At 38.8% G+C, this 20021-nt stretch overlaps 1 non-coding gene and 1 pseudogene across 1 annotated transcript; both read left to right on the top strand.

Annotated features, from left to right (window-relative positions):
• Positions 1 to 2460: 2460 nt before the first annotated feature.
• LOC101426009 (Golgi SNAP receptor complex member 1 pseudogene) lies at positions 2461 to 3005 on the top strand (annotated as a pseudogene).
• Positions 3006 to 10397: 7392 nt separating this feature from the next.
• Positions 10398 to 10501, top strand: LOC111765741 (small nucleolar RNA U13). The gene has a single exon (XR_002797995.1). It is a non-coding gene; the product is annotated as a small nucleolar RNA U13 (small nucleolar RNA).
• Positions 10502 to 20021: the final 9520 nt, after the last annotated feature.

Here is a 20021-nt window from a genome sequence, read left to right as displayed (position 1 = left end):
TCACTCATTCCCTATTCTCCCGCCAAGTCCCTCAGCCCTAAGATATTCACTAATTTATTTTCTGTCCCTATAGATTCAGCTATTCTGGGCTTTTCATATAAACGGAATCATCCAATATGTGGTCTTTTGTGACTGGCTTCTTTCACTTAGCATCATCCATATTGTAGCATGTATTTGTACTTTATTCTCCTTTATGGATGCATAATATTCAGATATACCACATTTAAAAATATATTCTGGGAGGTCCGCGGTTCAAACCCGGGTCCTCCTTGACCCGTGTGGAGCTGGCCCATGCGCAGTGCTGATGCACGCAAGGAGTGCCCTGCCACGCAGGGGTGTCCCCGCGCAGGGGAACCCCATGCTCAAGGAGTGCGCCCTGTAAGGAGAGCCGCCCAGCACGAAAGAAAGTGCAGCCTGCCCAGGAATGGCGCCACCCACAGGAGAGCTGACACAACAAGATGACGCAACGAAAAGAAACACAGATTCCCATGCCACTGACAACAACAGAAGCAGACAAAGAACACGCAGCAAATAGACACAGAGAACAGACACCTGGGGTGGGGGGGAGTGGAGAGAGAAATAAATCTTTTAAAAAATATATATATATATATTCATAAGTTGATGGACATTTGTATTGTTTCCACTTTTTGGCTATTGTAAATAATAGCTGCTTATTATGAATAATGAATGCTATGAACATTTAGACAAATTTGTGGATGTATGTTTTCATTTCCCCTTCTATACACTTAGGAGTGGAATTACTGGGTATTATGGTAACTCTATGTCTTTTGAGGAACTGCCAGACTGTTTTTGAAAAAGTTTTATATTCCCACCAGCAGTGGGAATTTTTCTACATCCTTGTCAACACTTGCTGTCTTTTTGCCTTTTTTACTGTAGCCATCCTAGTGAGCCTTTTTGTTTTTTGTTTTTGAGGTACCAGGCATTGAACCTAGGACCTCATACATGGGAAGGAGGCACTCAACCACAAGCTACATCCACTCCCCTGAATCATATCTTTTAATATTAATATTCTACCAAAAAAGTGAACTTGTATTGTAACTTTTAAATAATGATGTCTGCTATGTGAACCCACACAACATGTCTAAAACTAAACATTAGAGTAGAGAATATAACTATGGAGTCTAGAATACTGACTTCAGGGATCTTGGAGGAGTAAATAGAGAGCATTGAAGATAAATTAGGAGAGCTGAAATGAGAGATTATTTTAATACTTAGGGGCTTGGGTGCTATGAGCATCTCTATCATTTTCCCTTCTGTTTTGTTAATACCTTGCTCAAACACCATTCTTAAAGATGCCTTATCCTATTGATAGATTTCATTTTACCATTTGTTACATTTTTCTAATAAAACTTGATTAGTTTGCTTACACGACTGAATAGGTCTTCTATCACTGAAATTTACCTTACCTGGTATTACACTCGTTTAAGCCTTTTGGTCCACTTAGTCAGTGAATATTTATCAGTTGTCAAGTCTATGCCAGATACTAAGCAGAACGCTGAGTCAAATATGAATATGAATTTCCTTAATATATGAAATGCTCCAATATATCAAGTAATACAGTAACACAACAGAAAATGGACAATATCCTGAAATGGAAGAAAGATGGCTCTTAAACATATGAGCAGATATTCAACCTCATTGGTAATAAAGGTAAATACAAATTTAACTACTAGATATATTTTTTTCATCTAAGGAATTAGCAAAACTAAATTTAACTGTTTTGGTAAAGGTAGGGGGTAATAGGCACTGCTGGTGGGAGCGTAAAATTAATACAACCTCTATAGATGACAGTTGGGCAATATCTACCAAAATTATACAAAAATGCATATTTCTTTTGACAATTGTTCTTCTTGAAAGAATGTACCCTACAGATATATTCGTACACATGTAAAATGATATATTATTCATTGTAGCCCTGTTGTTAATAGGAAAAGATAGAAATCAGCCTAAATGTTAATCAATAGGGGATTGGTGAAATCAGTTGACATCTATCCATACAATGAAATATGCATCAATTCAAATATGAGACAGGTCTAGGTGTCAGTTAAAAATAAGATACTTAGTTCCTTAATGCCTCTGCCATTTGGGAAAAAACTGAAAGTATCAAAATACAGGTTTGTTAATCGAGGATTTGTGTGCCATTTTTTAAATGTTAATCCTAACTTTAAGAAGACAGTAAGAAGGGATTTGACATACCCAGTATCAAAATGTTCTAAGTTACCGCAATTAAAACAGTATAGAGACTGACACTGGACAACAATGATGGTGACAGGAACCAGCAACTACTGGGAAGAGCTCAGGAAACAGCTAGAAAACAAACTTGACCTGAAACTAGTTTCCTTCAGTAAACTATGTACAAGTTAAGTCACAGCAGTGGCAGAGATGGAAGATACAATAGTTCTGATACAACACCCCTTTCAAATAGATCAAGCCAAGACAATGTTTGAAACAATGTCAATTGTCTGAAACGGTTTTAGGCAAGGCTTGCAGGAGTAAATGTTAAAATGGCACGAATACCAACAGTGCAGGTGTCCCCTCCTTGAATTCAGCACTGAATGCATATACTACAATGACATAGAGACATGTTGCAGGATTATACACACAAATTCCATAAAACCAAAGTAAACTTTATGGCAATATGGGAAAGGGAGAATCTCCTGAGATCAGTACAAAAGGACAGAGTCATAAAAGTAGGTCCGGAGTAAACGAAGAGGTACTGAACTGTTTTTGAAAAATATGACTCAAAACTCATATGGTCTGATAGAGGAGACAATAAGCATTATTATGGCAAGAAAAGAAAATATGACTTCACAGAGAGGAATGTTAAAGTCATTTCAGAGCAAAATGAACACTATGGCCAATTGTTTTCCTGCTGTGAACAGCCTGATACCGCAGATCAACCTTAGAAGCGGTGAGACTCGTTCATTCTGGATGGGCTTATTGATATCTGTACCATTCTATTCCTACTGTATGCTTTCCATTGATGGGACATCTCCAGGCACTCTTGACAACCACTGTTTTCATGCCCTGATCTGGAATAAGGAAGAGGGAGGCAGAAGTTGATTGTTCTGATAATTAGCCTAACCAGCAAGATTAAAAATTCAAGACTGCTAGTGATGGATGTATCTTTTCTAATACATTTCTCCCTATTTTTGGTTTAAAAAAAAGGGTGTCAGTTGCTTTTGTCTCCCTATGAGGTAAGGAAACCAATCAGACACAGAGATTCTGTGTTTCAGAGATAGTGTTGAAGTCTGATGGCAAGTCAGGTCATACAGCTGGACTCTCCAGAAAACCAGGTTTCTCTGTATCCAAAGCATATTTTCCTTTTAGCTGCCAGATCAGCTCTTATCCTTTTATTTTCCACTCAAGACAAGAAATCACAAGAAATCACAGATCGGTCTTGATAATCTGTGCTGTAGATTTCTATTTCATGTCCCCAACTCTTTTAGTATTCAAAGAAAATTGCATTTTTCACAGGGTCTTTGAGATGTTGACAGGTCAAACTCAGCATAGCTGAGGTAGTCTTTAAACAGGACAAATACTGCAAAAAAAAAAAAAGATTTTCTTTCTTTTTATCACTTTTTATTGTGAGCACACTGGGGTTAACTGTATTGCTGTAAAGACATCAAGAATAGTAAATTTTTTTTCAATGAGGCAGTCATTGTTTTAATTTATTTCTTCCAATGGATTAATATATGCTACTATAAGAAAATAAGATATCAGTTCTACCATGTCAAAAAGAAAGTTAATAGTCAATGTCTGTCAATGCCCCCAAACTATTCCTCATCAATACATGATTAACACTGATAATGAATGAGGAGACTGCTCAATTTTCAATGATATCTATTCAACAAGCCACAAAACAATGAGGGGCCACCATTCATGATACATAAGCAAAAGTTTGAGAACTACTGCCTGATGTACTAGGAATTCTGTGTTCTGCGAAAACCTGTTCATTCCAAATCCATTAAGCTTTTCCAAACATCTAGAGAACGGTTTAACTGTGGAAGGTACATGGGACAGAATCTGTTTCTATCTATTCCAGCTTGGAAAGGCTGACTTGGGAAACTCCTCTCTGGCATGTTCCCCTTCCAGAATTTGACCTCCAAGCAAAGCCGTTTGAGACAAGGAAAGGAATATAACAAACTACAGAGTTAGTTTGTGGCAAAGACTTGCCTGCTTTAAACATCAGGGAGAAAGAGTTCTGTTTCCTGGGAAACAGAGGGGGCATTCAAACTTCTGTAAACAGAGGAATTCCAAGGCAACTAAAAAGCAGAAGTCCAGGACAAGACCACGGTCAAGAAAGAGAGCAAAAATCCTGCACACTGCACTCAGCTTGGGCAGATCTTCCTGAAGGAGGGCTGAAGCCCAGGAAAATCTCCACCTTATCACCAGTTGGTTGCAAAATCAAGAAAGAGGTGTCCCAGGGAATAAACCCTAGAGATAACATTTTAAAATATTAAAATATACTGAGTGCAACAAAAATATCAGATAAAGAAATAATAAATAACGGCCCACCCAAAGGAAGAGGATAAAAATCCAGAAAACACCAATGAAGGAGACAAGAATATGGGCATACTGAAAGAAAAAAAATTATCTTAAAAATGCACAAGGACTGCCCTTGTACTCAGGGGATTCTTGCCATTCTATTGGAGAATGTTGCAGACCTCCCCAGAAGGGGGGGGGGATGTAATATTCTTTCAGTTATTGTGTAGGTCTCCACCCACTGAGACAGCACCCCTTGAACACTTGAACATATTCATATGCCTTAGAGACACCTACTCTCCAGTTCATTGGACTCACCCTGGACAACTAAAAAGGAGATGATGATGGACAATGCCCATCCCAGGGAAGATAGTCCCATCCATCTGTCCCATGGGATCTAAAGCCCTCTCAATTAGAAACAAGTGGGCATCACCATTCCAAAATCCTCAAGATTGGGGAATGAACAACAGATTAAAGTAGACCATTGATATAAGGCAGTGGCCACCCAAGGTTCTGAGGGGAGGGAGAGGAAAGAATAAGTGTAATAGGGGGCATTTTCAGACATAGGGATTGTCCTGCATGACACTGCAATGACAGATACAAGCCATTATACATTTTCTCTTAATCTATAAAATTGTGTGGGACAGAGTGTAAACTATAGTTCATGGTTAGTAGCAATGTTTGAGAATGTGTTCATTGATTGTAACAAATGTACACACTAATGAAAGATGTTGTTAATGTGGGAAAGTGTGTGCAGGGGGGCATGTTGGAATCCCCTGTATTTTTTTGTGTAACATTTATGTAATCTTAAGCTTCTTTAAATATAAAAATAAAAATAACTTTTTAAATGTGCAAGGAGATGAAGGAAAATAGAAAGAACTAAAGGATATCAGAAAAACAATGAATGAACAATATGAGAATCTTAGTAAAGAGATAGAAATTTTAAAAAAACAGAACTACTAGAGTTGAAGACCCCAATAACTGAATTGAAGAATTCCCAGGAGGTTGTAAACAGCAGATTGGAGCTGGAAGAAGAAAGAATCAGTGAACTTGAAAACAAGACCATTTAAATGAGTCACACTTAGAAGTAGAAAGAGAAAAAAGAATTATAAAAAGCAAAAATATCCTAAAACACCATCAAGTGTACCATTGTACACATTATGGGAGACCCAGAGGAGAAGAAGGAGAGAAAGGGGCAGAAGGAATAGTCGAAAAACTATGACTTCCCAAACTTAGCAAAAGATATGAACATGCACATCCAAGAAACCCAGAGAACACCAAACACAATAAACAAAAATCATATATCATATATCAATCACAGTATTGAAAACAAAGGTCAAGGAGACAGTTATGAAAGTGTAAGAGAAAAAGCAATATATATGTTATATAAAAGCAAGTCCAATAGCTCATCAGAAATCATAGTGGCAAGAGGCAGTGGGTTGCTATACTTAAAGTGCTGAATGAAAACAACTGCCAACCAAGAATTTTATATCTGGAGAGACTTTCAACAATGAGGGAGAGATTGACATTGCCAGATAAACAGAAGCTGAGATTTCATCTCTACTAGACCTGTTCTTCAGATTGACAGTAAAGGACACTAGATAGTCGTTAAAAGCAACATAAAGAAATAAACATCTCCAGCAAAGGTCCCATTTGGGTAATATTAAATGCCAGTATTATTGTATTGTATTGTTTGGTATGTAACTCCACTTCTTACTTCCTACAGGTGCTAAAATGGAAATGCATGTAAAGTAATGATAAATCTATGGTATTGGAAATACAGTGTGCAAAGATATAAGTGGTAACAAGTTTTTAAAAAGTGGCAGGACACAGGGGTGTAGGAAAAGTATATGTGTATGCTATTGAAGTCAAGTTGTTATCAAACAAAATAATTGTTGTTATATATTTAGGATGTTAAATTTTAACCCCATGGCAACCACAAGGAAAATATAGAAAAAATCAGTCCAGACAGAAAAGAGAAGGCACTCAATATGGTACAACAGAAATACCAAATAAATGTAAAAGTAGGTATTTTATGGAAGAATTGAGGGACCAAAAAGGTATAAGTCTTACAAAGTTTAAATAACAAAATGTCAGAAGTCCTTCATTATCAGTAGTGACCTTAAATAGAAATGGATTTATCCCTCCAGCTAGAATGCAGAGATTGACAGAATAGAAAAAGAAATCATGGCCTGACTACATGCTGTCTGCAAGAGACTCACTTTAAAGTCAAAGATACAAGTAGGTTCAAAGTGAAAGGATGGAAAAAATATACCATGCAAGTAGTAAACAAAAGAGAGCTGGGGTAGCTATACCAATATCAGATGTAATAGACTTCAAGTCAAAATCAGTTACAAGGTACATCTTTGTTTTGTATATTCACTTTTACTATATACCTATTTATGTATGTTTGTGTATGAATGATGCATTTCAATAAAAAAAATTTTAATGAAAAAAGTTATGAGTGACAAAAATGGTCATTATATACTGATAAAAGGGTCAATTCCACAGGATGATGTAACAATTACAAATATATATGCACCTAACAGCAGAGCCCCACTGACATATATGAAGGAAGAAATTGACAGCTCTACATTAATACTACTTATGTAAAGATTTATTTATTTCCCCTTCCCCTCACCCCCCGCCATTGTCTGCTCTCTGTGTTCATTTGCTGTGTATTCTTCTGCATCCGCTTGCATTCTTGGTGGCACCAGGAATCTGTGTCTCTCTTTATATTGCATCATCTTGCTGCATCAGCTCTCCATGTGTGCAGTGCCACTCCAGGGCTGAATGTGCTTTTCTCACATAGGGCGGCTCTCCTTGCAGGGGCACACTCCTTGCACATGGGGCTCCCCTACGTGGGGGTGACACCCCTGCGTGGCAGGGCACTCCTTGCTCACATCAGCACTGCGCGTGGGCCAGCTCACCACACATGGGTCAGGAGGCCCTGGGTTTGAACCCTGGGTCTCCCATGTGGTAGGCAGATGCTCTATCAGTTGAGCCAAATCCTCTTCCCTCTACATTTTAAGACACTTTAACCACCTTCAATAAAGAATATAATATCTAGTCTGAAGAACAGTAAGAAAATACAGGTCTTGAACAATACTCTAAACCAATTAAAACAAGCAGATACATATAGAACCCTTCACCCAACAACAGAATGCACATTCTTCTCAAGTGCAAATGAATCGTTCTCCAGGATAGAACATATATTAGGTTGCATAACAGTCTTTGTAAATTTTAAAATATTGAAATCATACAATGTATCTTCTTTGACAACAGAATGAAGCTAGAAATCAATACAGAGGAATAAATAGAAAATTCACAAATATGTGGAAATAACATACTCTGAAATAACCAATGGGTTAAAAAAAATCACAAGGGACATTAGGAAATATCTTGAGGTGAGTGAAGGTGAAAATACAACATACCAACACCTAGGAGATGCAGCAAAGGCAGTGCTGAGTGGCAAATTTCTAGTTCTAAGTGCTTAGATTAAAGAAGAAGAAGGTCTTCAAATCAGAGATCTAACCTCAAAACTTGAAGAAAGTTTTTACTAGGAAAAGAATAGCAAACTCAACCCAAAGTGAGCAGAAGAAAGGAAATAAAAAAAGATTAGACAGGAAGGAGGTGAGATATATGGGAATCCCCTATTTTTTTTTTCTTTTGAGGTACCAGGGCCTGGGGGTTGAACCCAGGACCTTGTATGTGGGAAGCTGGTGCTCAACCACTCAGCCACGTTGGTTTCCCTGAGTTGGTGGGGTTTTTTCCCTACTCATTGTACTTTTTTTTCAAATACACTTTTGTTATTGTCTTTTTTTTTTAAAGACAAATAGATCACACAAAACACTATGTTAAAAAACTTAAGAAGTTCTCATATACCCCACTCCCCACCCCACCCATGCTCCTCCCACACCAACATCCCCTTTCATCAATAAGGCACATTCATTGCATTTGGTGAATACACCCTGGAGCACTGCCACACTGCATGGACCATAGTTTACATTGCAATTCACACTCATCCCCGGCCCATTTAGTGGGTTATAGCAGGGTAACCAATGTCCTGCATCTGTCCTTACAATATCACTCAGGACACCTGAGTTGGTTTTTTCACTCGTTTTGCTTGTTTGTTTTTTCAGGAGGCACCGAAACTGAACCTGGGACCTCCTATGTGGAAGGCAGGCACTCAACTGCTTGAGCCACATCTGCTCAAGGAATCCCCTATTTTTTAAAAAGATTTATTATTTATTTATTTCTCTCCCCTTCCCCCCTCCATTGTCTGCTCTCTTGTGTCCATTTGCTGTGTGTTCTTCTGTGTCTGCTTGCATTCTCGGCAGCACTGGGAATCTATATCTTTTTGTTGCATCATCTTGCTGCATCAGCTCTCCGTGTGTGTGGCACCACTCCTGCATGGGCTGCACTTTTTTCTCACAGGGTGGCTTTCCTTGAGAGACACACTCCTTGTGTGTGGGGCTCCCCTACACAGGGGACACCCCTGCGTGGCACAGCACTCCTTGTGCACAGCAGCGCCACGCGTGGGCCAGCTTACCACATGGGCCAGGAGGCCCTGTGTTTGAACCCTGGACCTCCCATACGGTAGGCAGACACTCTGTCAGTTGAGCCACATCTGCTTCCCTCAAGTGGGATTTATATGCAAGGATGGTTCAACACAAGAAAATCAATTAAAGTAATACACATTAACAGAATGAAGGGAGAAAAAAACACATGATCATCTCAACTGATGCAGAAAAGGCATTTGTAGCAGTTTGATATTGTTTTTGAATTCCAAAAATAGATATCAAACTACATTTGTAAACTGGTCTGTTCCTCTGGGTGTATTAAATTGCATGAAATTCAGAGATTTCACTTATACTTGATTAAATAATGATTAAGGCTTTGATTGGGCCACACCTGTAAAATGACACAGCAGAGTAGTTAGTAGGAGTTTTTGCTGCTGGAACCCCAGGAAGTAAACACACAGGAGAAGAGCACAGAGGATTAGAGACGGCTCCACAGACACAGTAGAGGACCCAGGAAGAGAGAGAGCCTAATAGTCTACTGTTGACCTTGTGGAGAGAACAGAGCTCTGAGCCCAGAAAGAATCAAGCCCCAGGGAGAGAGACAAAGCCTGAAGGAGCTGGGATCACAGAACCTTAGGAGGAAGAGGGAGACTGAACCTCATGGAGACTGGCAGCCATCTTGCTCCAACACATGGTAACAGACCTTGGTGAGGGAAGTAACTTAGGCTTTATGGCCTGATAACTATAAGCTTCTACCCAAAAAAAATACCCCTTTATAAAAGCCAACAGAGTTCTGGTACTTAGCATCAACACTCCTTTGACTGACTAATGCAGCATTTGATAAGGTCCAGCACCCCTTCTTGATAAAAAAAAAACACTTAGATATGATAAGGGCATCTATGAAAAACCCACAGGGAACATCTTACTTAATGGTGAAAGACTGAAAGATTTCCTCTAAGATCCAGAACAAGACACGGATGCCCACTATCACTGCTATTATTTAACATTGTACTGGAAGTTCTTGTCAGAGAAATTAGGTAAGACAAAGAAATAAAAGGCATCCAAGTTAGAAAGGGAGAAATAAAACTTTCCTTATTTGCAGATGGCATGATCCTATCTGGAGAAAATCCTGAAAAATCTACAAAAAAGCTCTAATAAATGTTGTCAACAAACTGGCAGGGCACAAGACCAACACTCCCAAATCAGCAGTGTATGTATACACAGGCAATGATCAACCAGAAGAAGAAACCAAGAAAATATTCCATTAAAAATGGCCACTAAAAAAATTAAATAGCAATAAATCTGGGCAAGGATGCAAAGGTCTTGTAAACATAAACCTCAAAAGACAGCTACAAGAAATCAAAAAAGACCCTTTTGTGGTTCATAAGCATGATGAATGGGTATTTATGCATTTGTGTGAGATGTGCCTCCCTCAAACTTTGTGACGACATCAGCACATTACCTGTCTGATGTGAAAAAAAGAAAAGGAAAAAATGAAATCAAAGAAGACCTAAATAAATGGAAGGACATTCCACTTTCAGTGATTGGAAGACTAAACATTGTTAGGATGTGAATCCTACCCAAAGCAATTTATAGATTCAAACCAATCACAATCAATATTCCAAGAGCCTTCTTTGCAAAAATGGAAAAATCAATCATCCAATTTACATGGAAAGGTAAACGGCCCTGAATATCCAAAACCACCTTGAAAAAGAACAAATTTTGAGGACTAACACTTACCAATCTTTCTTTTTTTAAGATTTATTTTATTTCTTTCCCCTTCCTCCACCTCCCCCCCATCCCCCCCTCGCCCTGCCACCATTGTTTGTTCTGTCCATTCGTGTGTTCTTATCCAGCGGCACTGGGAACCTGCATCTCTTTATTTGTTTCGTCATCTTGCTGTGTCAGCTCTCCGTGTAGGCAGTATCACTCCTGGGCAGCTGTGCTTTTCTCATGTGGGGCAGCTCTCCTTGCGGGGCGCACTCCTTGCATGTGGGGCACCCCTACATGGGGGCACCCCTGCGTGGCATGGCACTCTTTGCGCGCAGCAGCACTGCACGTGGGCCAGCATACCACACAGGTTAGGAGGCCCTGAGGATCGATCCCTGGACTCTCCATATGATAGACAGACATTCTATCAGTTGAGCCACATCCGCTTCCCACACTTATCAATCTTGAAACTTATTACAAAGTTATGGTAATCGAACAGCATGGTTTTGGCACAGGCAGACATATAGACCAATGGAATCATATTGAGAGTTTGGAAATCTATTCTCACATTTGTAGCCAACTGATTTTTGACAAGGGTGCCAAGTCTACAGAATAGGGAAAGAATAGTCTCCTCAACAAATGGTGTTGGGAAAACGGGATGAAAGAATGAAAACGGACCCCTATCTCACACCATATACAAAAATGAATCAAAGACCAAAATATAAGAACCAGAAATATTAAGCTCTTGGGGAAAAAATGTAGGGAAGCATCTTTAGGACTGTTTGTTAGGCAATGATTTCTTAGAGTTTTCACCATAAGCACAAGCAACAAAAGAAAAAATGGATAAATTGGTCCTCATCAAAATTAAAAACTCAGTGAATGAATGTGCCTGCCTGATGAAAGGGGATGTTGATGTGGGAGGAGCAGGGGTAGGGTGGGAAGTGGAATATATGGGAACCTTTTATGTTTTTTAATGTAACATTTTGTGTAATCTATCTTTTTTAAAAAGGGCAATAAAAAAGAAATAAATTAAAACATAAAAAAATTAAAAACTTGTGCATCCAAGGACTTTATCATGAAAATAAAACAACAATCTACTCAATGGGAGAAAATATTTGGAAGCTATATATCTGATAAGGGTTTAATATCTGGACTATATAAAGACATCCTACAACTCAACAATAGAAAGACAGACAACCCAATTTTTAAAATGGGCACAGACTTATATAGACATTTGTGCAAAGAAGATATACAAATGGCCACAAAGCACATGAAAAGATGCTCAACATCACAAGCTATTAGGGAAATGCAAATAAAGACTACAATAAGATACCATTTCACACCCATTAGAATGGCTACTGTAAAAAATAAAATTGCACGTGTAAGAAAGGATGCAGAGAAATAGGAACATTAATTCATTGCTGGTGGTAATGTAAAATGATGCAGCCACTGTGGAAGACAGTTTGGTGGTTCTTCAGAAAGTTAATTATAAATTACCCAGCAATCCCAGTACTAGGTATATGTCCAAAGGATTTGAAAGGGGGGACATGAACAGATATTTGCACACCAATGTTCATAGTGGTATAATTCACAGTTGCCAAAAGATGGAAGCAACCCAAGTGTCCATCAACCAATAAATGGATAAAGAAAATGTGGTATATATACACAGTGGAATATTATTTGGTCATAAAAAGGAATGCAATTCTGACACAAGCGACAACATGAATGAAACTTAAAGACACTATGTTGAGTGAAATAAGTCAGGTGCAGAAAAGACAACTATTGTGTAAAGTCACTGATATGAAATAATTAGAATGAACAAACTCATAGATTCAGAATCTAGAATACAGGTTACCAGGGGATGGGGTGGGAATAAAGAATGGAGAGTTAATGCTTAAATTGTATACAGACTTTCTATTTTGGTTGATTGTAAAGATATTTTTCTTTATAACTGAGATTTTATTGGTTGTTTCGAAGATCAGCACATACATTATGAACAATCTGTACATAGTTCTTACGGTACATAGGAAAATCTAAAAAGCCATGTAGTTGCAATTATTTTCTAAAGTAATTCCGGGACTTTCCAGCTTAACATTTGGCGGCAAGTTTTCCTTAGGAAAATATGACGTACCAATATCTTCAAATGTCTATAAGCTATTATATCATAAGTCCCACTAATTCACAATTTAATATCATATAAACTACATACTCACATTTCCAATCTTTCACAGTACACAGTTTTTAGGAAAACTGGACAACCACGGCCAAGGATGTTACAGAGTGCACAAGTTCTGACAGGAGAACCAAGATCAGGGAGCGGTTTTAAGAAACAATCCTGCTAATGAACACGGGAATAGAAGTAATTGAAAGTGTTCAATACATAATAAATGTGTGACTGTGACTTCAAATCACCATTTTGTATGCGTTGTATTACAGGGTATAAAAACTAGAAGCTAGCACTCAAAAACTGCCACACCTCCCCCCTATAGAGTGTTACATTGAAATCCAAGGCAGTCAAAGCCTCCTGTAATCCAGTATCCCACTATTTTCTGGGTGTACCAAAAAACAAGGAACCAGCAAATGATTTTCCCTCTTAAAAAAAATAAAACATTTACACTTTTAAAAAATGGGATTAGGTGGGCGTTCATTCTTAAAAAGGTTTACTCTAGAGCTATTAAAAAAAAAAACTTGCATTTACAAAATAGTTGATAAAAATATTCCTCTGGATTGTAGAAGGGAGAAATCACTGCCATCATCTCACAATAATTGCCCCTTATCAACTGGCTGCAAGAGAGCAGTAGGTCCAGGAGGATGGGAGCTGCTGGGCTAAGACCACAATTGTGCTGCCTCCACTAGCCAACAGCCTTCCTTGCAGCAGTGCTGGCCTGTTGAGGACAGCTGTTCCAGGGCTTTCCACTCTGCAGAACATCTGAGTGGTTAGTCTGATATACCTAGAAAAATAAATCAGCCTTTCTCTCCGAAAGGAGGAAGCATTTAAGTTCTAGAAGACAAAATAAAATAACAGAAGCTAAGGACAAAACTTAAAAGACTGGAGCTTCAGTTTTCCTTTGTGTATTGATCCATGGACCATTTAATAATAGTTGTTCTTTCTTCCCAGTAAGAGCCTTCAAAAGCAGGGAGGAGTGTGGAGCTGGCCCATGCGCAGTGCTGATGCGCTCAAGGAGTGCCCTGCCACACAGGGGTGTCCCCCGCGTAAGGGAGCCCCACGCCCAAGGAGTGCGCCCATAAGGAGAGCCGCCCAACACGAAAGAAAGTGCAGCCTGCCCAGGAATGGTGCCGCCCACACTTCCGTGCCACTGATGACAACAGAAGCAGACAAAGAAACAAGACGCAGCAAATAGACACAGAGAACAGACAACCAGGGGAGGGGGGGAATTAAATAAAAAATAAATAAATCTTTTTAAAAAAAAAAGCAGGGAGGAGATTTTGTAATATCGATGAAGATAGTCTCCAACAGGAGGTTCTCAGTTAAACAAAAGCCGTTCATATCTGCTCCTCATCACAGGCTAATCTACAGCTCTGCACATTCCAAATTTGTTCTGAAGTTCATATTCTCCCAATTGGCTGTAGCCAAGCTCTCCTTCAGGGACCTGGTGTTTTATATCGGTTATTTCCCCTTAACTGCACAAAATTCAAGCATATGCCATAGAAGAATAGTTCTGTTAATTACCTGCCACACAACTTCTACAGTTTAATACATTTTCCTATTTTGATCATTTTTAAATTTTTAAATAAAATTTTATTGAAGTACATCATTCATACATGAACACACATAAACAGTAAGTGGATAGTAAAGGTTGTGAACTTACAAAACAAACATGCATATCATCATACGCGGTTCCCATACGTTACCCCACCATCACCACCTTGCATTGTTATGAAACAGCTTTTCAAACTATGAAAGAGCTTCATCAGAATATTATTTCTAACTATAGCCCATATATATATATTTTGTTGTTGTTGTTGTTGTTGTTGTTGTTGTTTTTTGAGGAACCAGGGCCAGAGATTGAACCCAGGACCTTATATGTGAGGAGCTAGCACTCAACCACTGAGCCACATCAGCTCCCCTGAATTTGTTTTTTTTCATCCATTTGCTGTTGTTTTTTTGTTTTAAGAGGCAGTGGGATCCAAACCTGGGACCTTGTATGTGGGAAGCAAGCACTCAACACTTGAGCCATATCCACTCCCCAAATCATTTCTTTTTTCCTTCTTTTTTTTTTTTTAGGAGGTACCAAGGAATGAACCCAGGACCGCTCACATGGCAAGCTGGTGCTCAATCACTGATCTATATCCGCTCCCCAGTGAGAGCTGGTTTTTATCACTTGTTTGTTTTGTTTATAGGAACTACTAGAGATCAAACCCAAGACCTTGTATATGGGAAGCAGGTGCTCAACCACTTGAGCTACATCTGCTCCCCTAGCCCATATCTTACATTTGATGTATTTTCCCCCAACCCACTCGGTTATTAACATCCTTAGTATTATATATTTGTTATAGTTCATGAGAGAACTTCTCACATTTGTCCTGTTAACTACAATATATCTTCCACCACTGGATTCTCTGTGTTATACAGCCCCATGTTTTGTACTATCCATTCAAAGTGTACACTCAGTGACTATCATTTTCATCACAGAGCTGTGCTGTCACCGTCTCAGTCAGTTTTAAAACATTTTCATTACTCCAAAAGGAAGAATACGCCCTTTCATTGTCTCTTAGAATTGAAATCGTCTTCTTTTTTTTTTTATTTCTCTCCCCTTCCCCTTCCCCTGCCCCAGTTGTGTGCTCTCTGTGTCCATTTGCTGCATGTTCTTCTTTGTCCACTTCTGTTGTTGTCAGCAGCACGGGAATCTATGTTTCTTTTTGTTGCGTCATCTTGTTGTGTCAGCTCTCCACGTGTGTGGCGCCATTCTTGGGCAGGCTGCACTTTCTTTTGCGCTGGGTGGCTCTCCTTACGGGGCGCGCTCCCTATGCATGGGGCTCCCCCACATGGGGACACCCCTGCGTATCACGGCACTCCTTGCACGCATCAGCACTGCGCATGGGCCAGCTCCACACGGGTCAAGGAGGCTCCGGGTTTGAACTGCAGACCTCCCATGTGGTAGACGGATGCCCTAATCACTGGGCCAAGTCCGCTTCCCTTAAAATCGTCTTTGACATTGTTGTAAATATATTACAATATTACTGTTAAGTATCATCCATAAGTTATATTATTTGTAACTAATAGTGGAGATAAATATAAGAATGTTCTTCTTCTGCAAAGTGTTAAGAATATGGTGATACACAGGAAAATTGATTGTTATTTTTTTTGTTTCTCCTTGCTGGAAGTAATGAACATTAGCCAGGGATTTGGCTAAGATAAATTTTTATGCACTGACTGATAAATTAAAGGAAACCAATAAATTTTTTACCAATTCTTTATATCTCCTATCTTGTTCATCTTCTCACTTGCATATCTACCTCTCACCACTAGTCACCTTCACCTCTGCTCCTCTCTCCTACCCATCAAACTTCAGACTTACCCTTTTAGAGTGCATCTTTGACATGTATTTCTACATGTATTTCTACCTTTTGAAACATTGGCAATCTCAATATATAGCTGTTTTGTTGGCATCCAACTTAGAAAAAGCAAACGATCTGATAAGAACGCATTGAGTTTCATTAAGTATTTTTTTCAGGTCAAAGTTCTCTGGATTTATTATGGCCATAACTTTTAGTAAGAAATAATATGCTTGAGTTTCCTAATCATTTTTATAATAGGTACTTGATCTATATATATAAGTAGGTGTTTTCATAAATTGACAATTTTACAATGAATGTCTCGGAAAATTGCAACCTAAAAATTTTCTTTTTTATAAGGGCAACATGTCTCTTCACCTTTCCACATTCCTGCCTGAATCTATAAAATAGGAAGTATTGAGGGTGGAAGAGGCTTACTCTGCAAGGGAACTTATGTTCTGTTCAGTCACATTCCCTGAGGCTGATGTATTAAGTCCTCCACTCTGTGTGGCTTTTTGTTCTTTGTGCTCTGTGTACCCACTTCTTCCCACAAACTGGTCCTAAAATATGTGCCTTGGGGGACAGTGGATAATCTACCTTATCCAGTGAGAAAGTAGATAATCCAATCATTTATTCTTTTTTTTTTTTGTCTTTTCTTAATTTGATTCAAAACCCAGAGTTGAGAGGTATGATTAATTGGTAGTTTTGAAGCCTCAAAACTTTGCAATATAGAAATATAGTCCTCATAAATGAAATTCATCACAAATTCCTGATGCTTATGTGTTACACACACACACATATCTATCTATCAGCGCTTTATTTTTTAAGGTCAACCATGAACCAGGTAATTGAAAATCTGAAATTCTGGAGACTTCAGGTTAAATGGGTTCTGTAATATATACTGTGAGTTGCCAACCCAGTGTCCATTCTCAGCCCTTACCAACAGAACCCAATTTTGTTGGGGATAGAAACCTATTCTGCTTTAAAAGTTTATTTTTCAGCTTATGTTGTACTGAGAAGAAACCATTTTACCTGTTCTGACCTATGATATATAAATGGAAGTCTCGCCTTAGGATCTCTGGGAAAGCTATTATTTTCAGATAAAAAGGGACAGTCTTGGTAAGTGGATGTGGTTCAACCACTTGAGTGCCCACCTACCACATGGGAGGTCTCAGTTCTGGTTCTGGTGCCTCCTAAAGAAGACAAGCAGATGCCACCTCTCACCGCAACAAGTCAGAAAGCCGCCTCCTGCTGCACAAGCAAAACACCACCTTGAGATAGAATGATGCTTCTGCCGCAACAAGTTAAACTCTGCCCTCGCAGCAATAAACTAGAATCCGCCCCTGCCACAACAAGCAGAGGTCACAGACTAGCTGACTCAGCATCCCGTAAGGAGTGGATGTGGCTCAGTCCATTGGGCACTCTCCTTCCACGTGGGAGGTCCCAGGTTCCGTCCTGGTATCTCCTGGAGAAGGCGAGCAACAATGAACAGACAGACAGAACCATCTGGGGGAAGAGGGGGGAATAAATAAAAAGAAAATAAATAAATCTTTACTATATATATGAGTTTAAAAAAAAAAAAAGCGATGGTCTTGTCTGGCTTAGGTCTTTAATCCTTCTCAGCTTCCTCCTTCCTCCCTGAAATACAGATGCAGGACTGAACTGTAGTGTAGCATCTATCTTTCATTAGTGAGGAAAAGGCCAGAGAACTGGAAACCTAGGCCCTGACATTCTCAAGGAATTAAACCAATGCCAGCAACTGTCTTCCTCTGGGCTTATTGTTTTGTGAGGGGAAAAAATTCCTTTCAAGATAAACCAAGTGTGGTAGTTTCAGACTGTATGTACCCCAGAAAATCATGTTCTTGAAGCTGGTCCATTCCTGTGGGTATGAACCTATCGTGTGGGGGACCTTTTGTTTTGTTTTTTTACATTTTTTTTCTTCTTTTTTTTTACATTTTTTAACTTTAAAATTTTAAAACATTTTGTGTGATCTATGTATCTTTAAAAAAAAAAAGGATAGAAAAAATATATGAGTAAAAAATTTTAAAAAAAAAATTTTTAAACAATCATGTGTACCATACAGGATTCCCATACATCAACCCAGGGTGGGACCTTTTGATTAGATTACTTCAGTTAAGGGTTTTTTTATTAGGTTACTTCAATTAAGGTGTGGTCCGGGATGGGTCTTAATCCTTTTATTGAAATCCTTTATAAGACAATGAAATTCAGAGGAAGAGAGTGAGAGCCCTGGAAGTAGGAAGCTGAAGGCAAGTAGAAGGAAGGAGACATCACATGTACCTCACTATGTGGCAAAAGAGTTCAGATTCACTGGCAGCTGGTCTTCAGGAGAAAACATCACCTGATGACGCTTTCATCTGGACATTTTCATAGCTTCAGAACTGTAAGCTTGCAAGCAAATAAATCCCCATTGAAAAAGCCAAGCCATTTCTAGTATATTGCGTTTTGGTAACCTAGCAGCATAAAACACCATGTTAAGTTGATTATTCTGTTATCTGTTGCTGAATGGCATTCTTCATGGATACAGGTTCTAACAGAAGAGACCACTTGGATTCTATGCTATACCTTAATTCCTGCCCATCTTTTTTGTTCAGCTAACTTGAAAGGGACAGGATGAATCATAAGAGTGATGATTCTCTACACGATGAGAGGTTTAAATCAGAGTTTGTCAAGCCTTTGCGTATGTTTCAATGATCACATGAGCTTATCTGAACAGAACAGATTGGTCATGGCTGTATATTCCCCAAGGCTTTAAGGAGCTAAGCACCTGTGAAGATCAGGGATATGGTGCATATCCACTGATTCCTAGTGAGCTCTTAGTGCATTGCTGTGCTGTCAGGGGGGTTTTGAAGTGACTTGGTGAATGGTAATTAAATTCTCCCTAGAATAGGTATCCTCCAGTGGAATTATATGGCACTGTCATGGCTGTACTTTTCAAACATATGTAAAATAGAATACTACATTGAATCCCATGTAGTCATTACCCACTTGCAACAATCATCAACTCAACTGATGGCCAATCTTGTTTCATGTACATGACCACCCATCCTCCCATGCAACTTTAAGCAAATTGGCTTAAAAAACAATCATCTATAGATGTTTCAGTATGTATTTTTAAAAGATAAGGTTGTTTTAAAAGCGTAACCACAATGTCATTCTCACGTACAAGATAGTAGCAAGATCAAATATCCAGGCAGTGTTCAAATTTCTCCAGTTGAACAAGAAATGCTTTCATTTTACAGTTGATTTTTTTTCTTTGCAGTTCGTAGTTTCCCACATTCTGCATTTTGCTGATTGCACCCCCATGTTGACAACATGTTCCTTTGTCCCTCGAACTTCCTGTGAACTGGACATTAGATCTAGTTAGATTGCGCTGATTCAAGTTTATTTTTTCAGTCAAGAATTCTTCCTAGGTGACGTTCAAATCCATTTACATTCTTGTGTTCTTTACTGCTTCTTATACAGTATAGCTTAGTGAATAAAAAGGTGAGTCCTGGAGCCAGACTCTGAGTTTGAATACTTGACTCAGCCTTGAACTCTGAGTGACTTGGACAAGTTACATAAACTTTCTATGTCTGTTTCTCATCCATGAAACATGGAAGGTGTGTTGGGACAATTAAATTAATAAATACAAAACATTTTTAATAGAATTTGGCACCAAATAAGAGCTCAATAAATGTTAATTATTATAAATTCCTTTCTTTTAATTGGCCCTTAGAAAGTAAAAATGATCAATATTAATTTTTG

The sequence above is a fragment of the Dasypus novemcinctus genome, chromosome 16, assembly GCF_030445035.2.
Source record: "Dasypus novemcinctus isolate mDasNov1 chromosome 16, mDasNov1.1.hap2, whole genome shotgun sequence".
Classification (NCBI taxonomy): domain Eukaryota; kingdom Metazoa; phylum Chordata; class Mammalia; order Cingulata; family Dasypodidae; genus Dasypus; species Dasypus novemcinctus.
The sequence above is the reverse complement of the archived record's forward strand: the minus strand, read 5'-3'. Positions and strand labels throughout refer to the sequence as shown.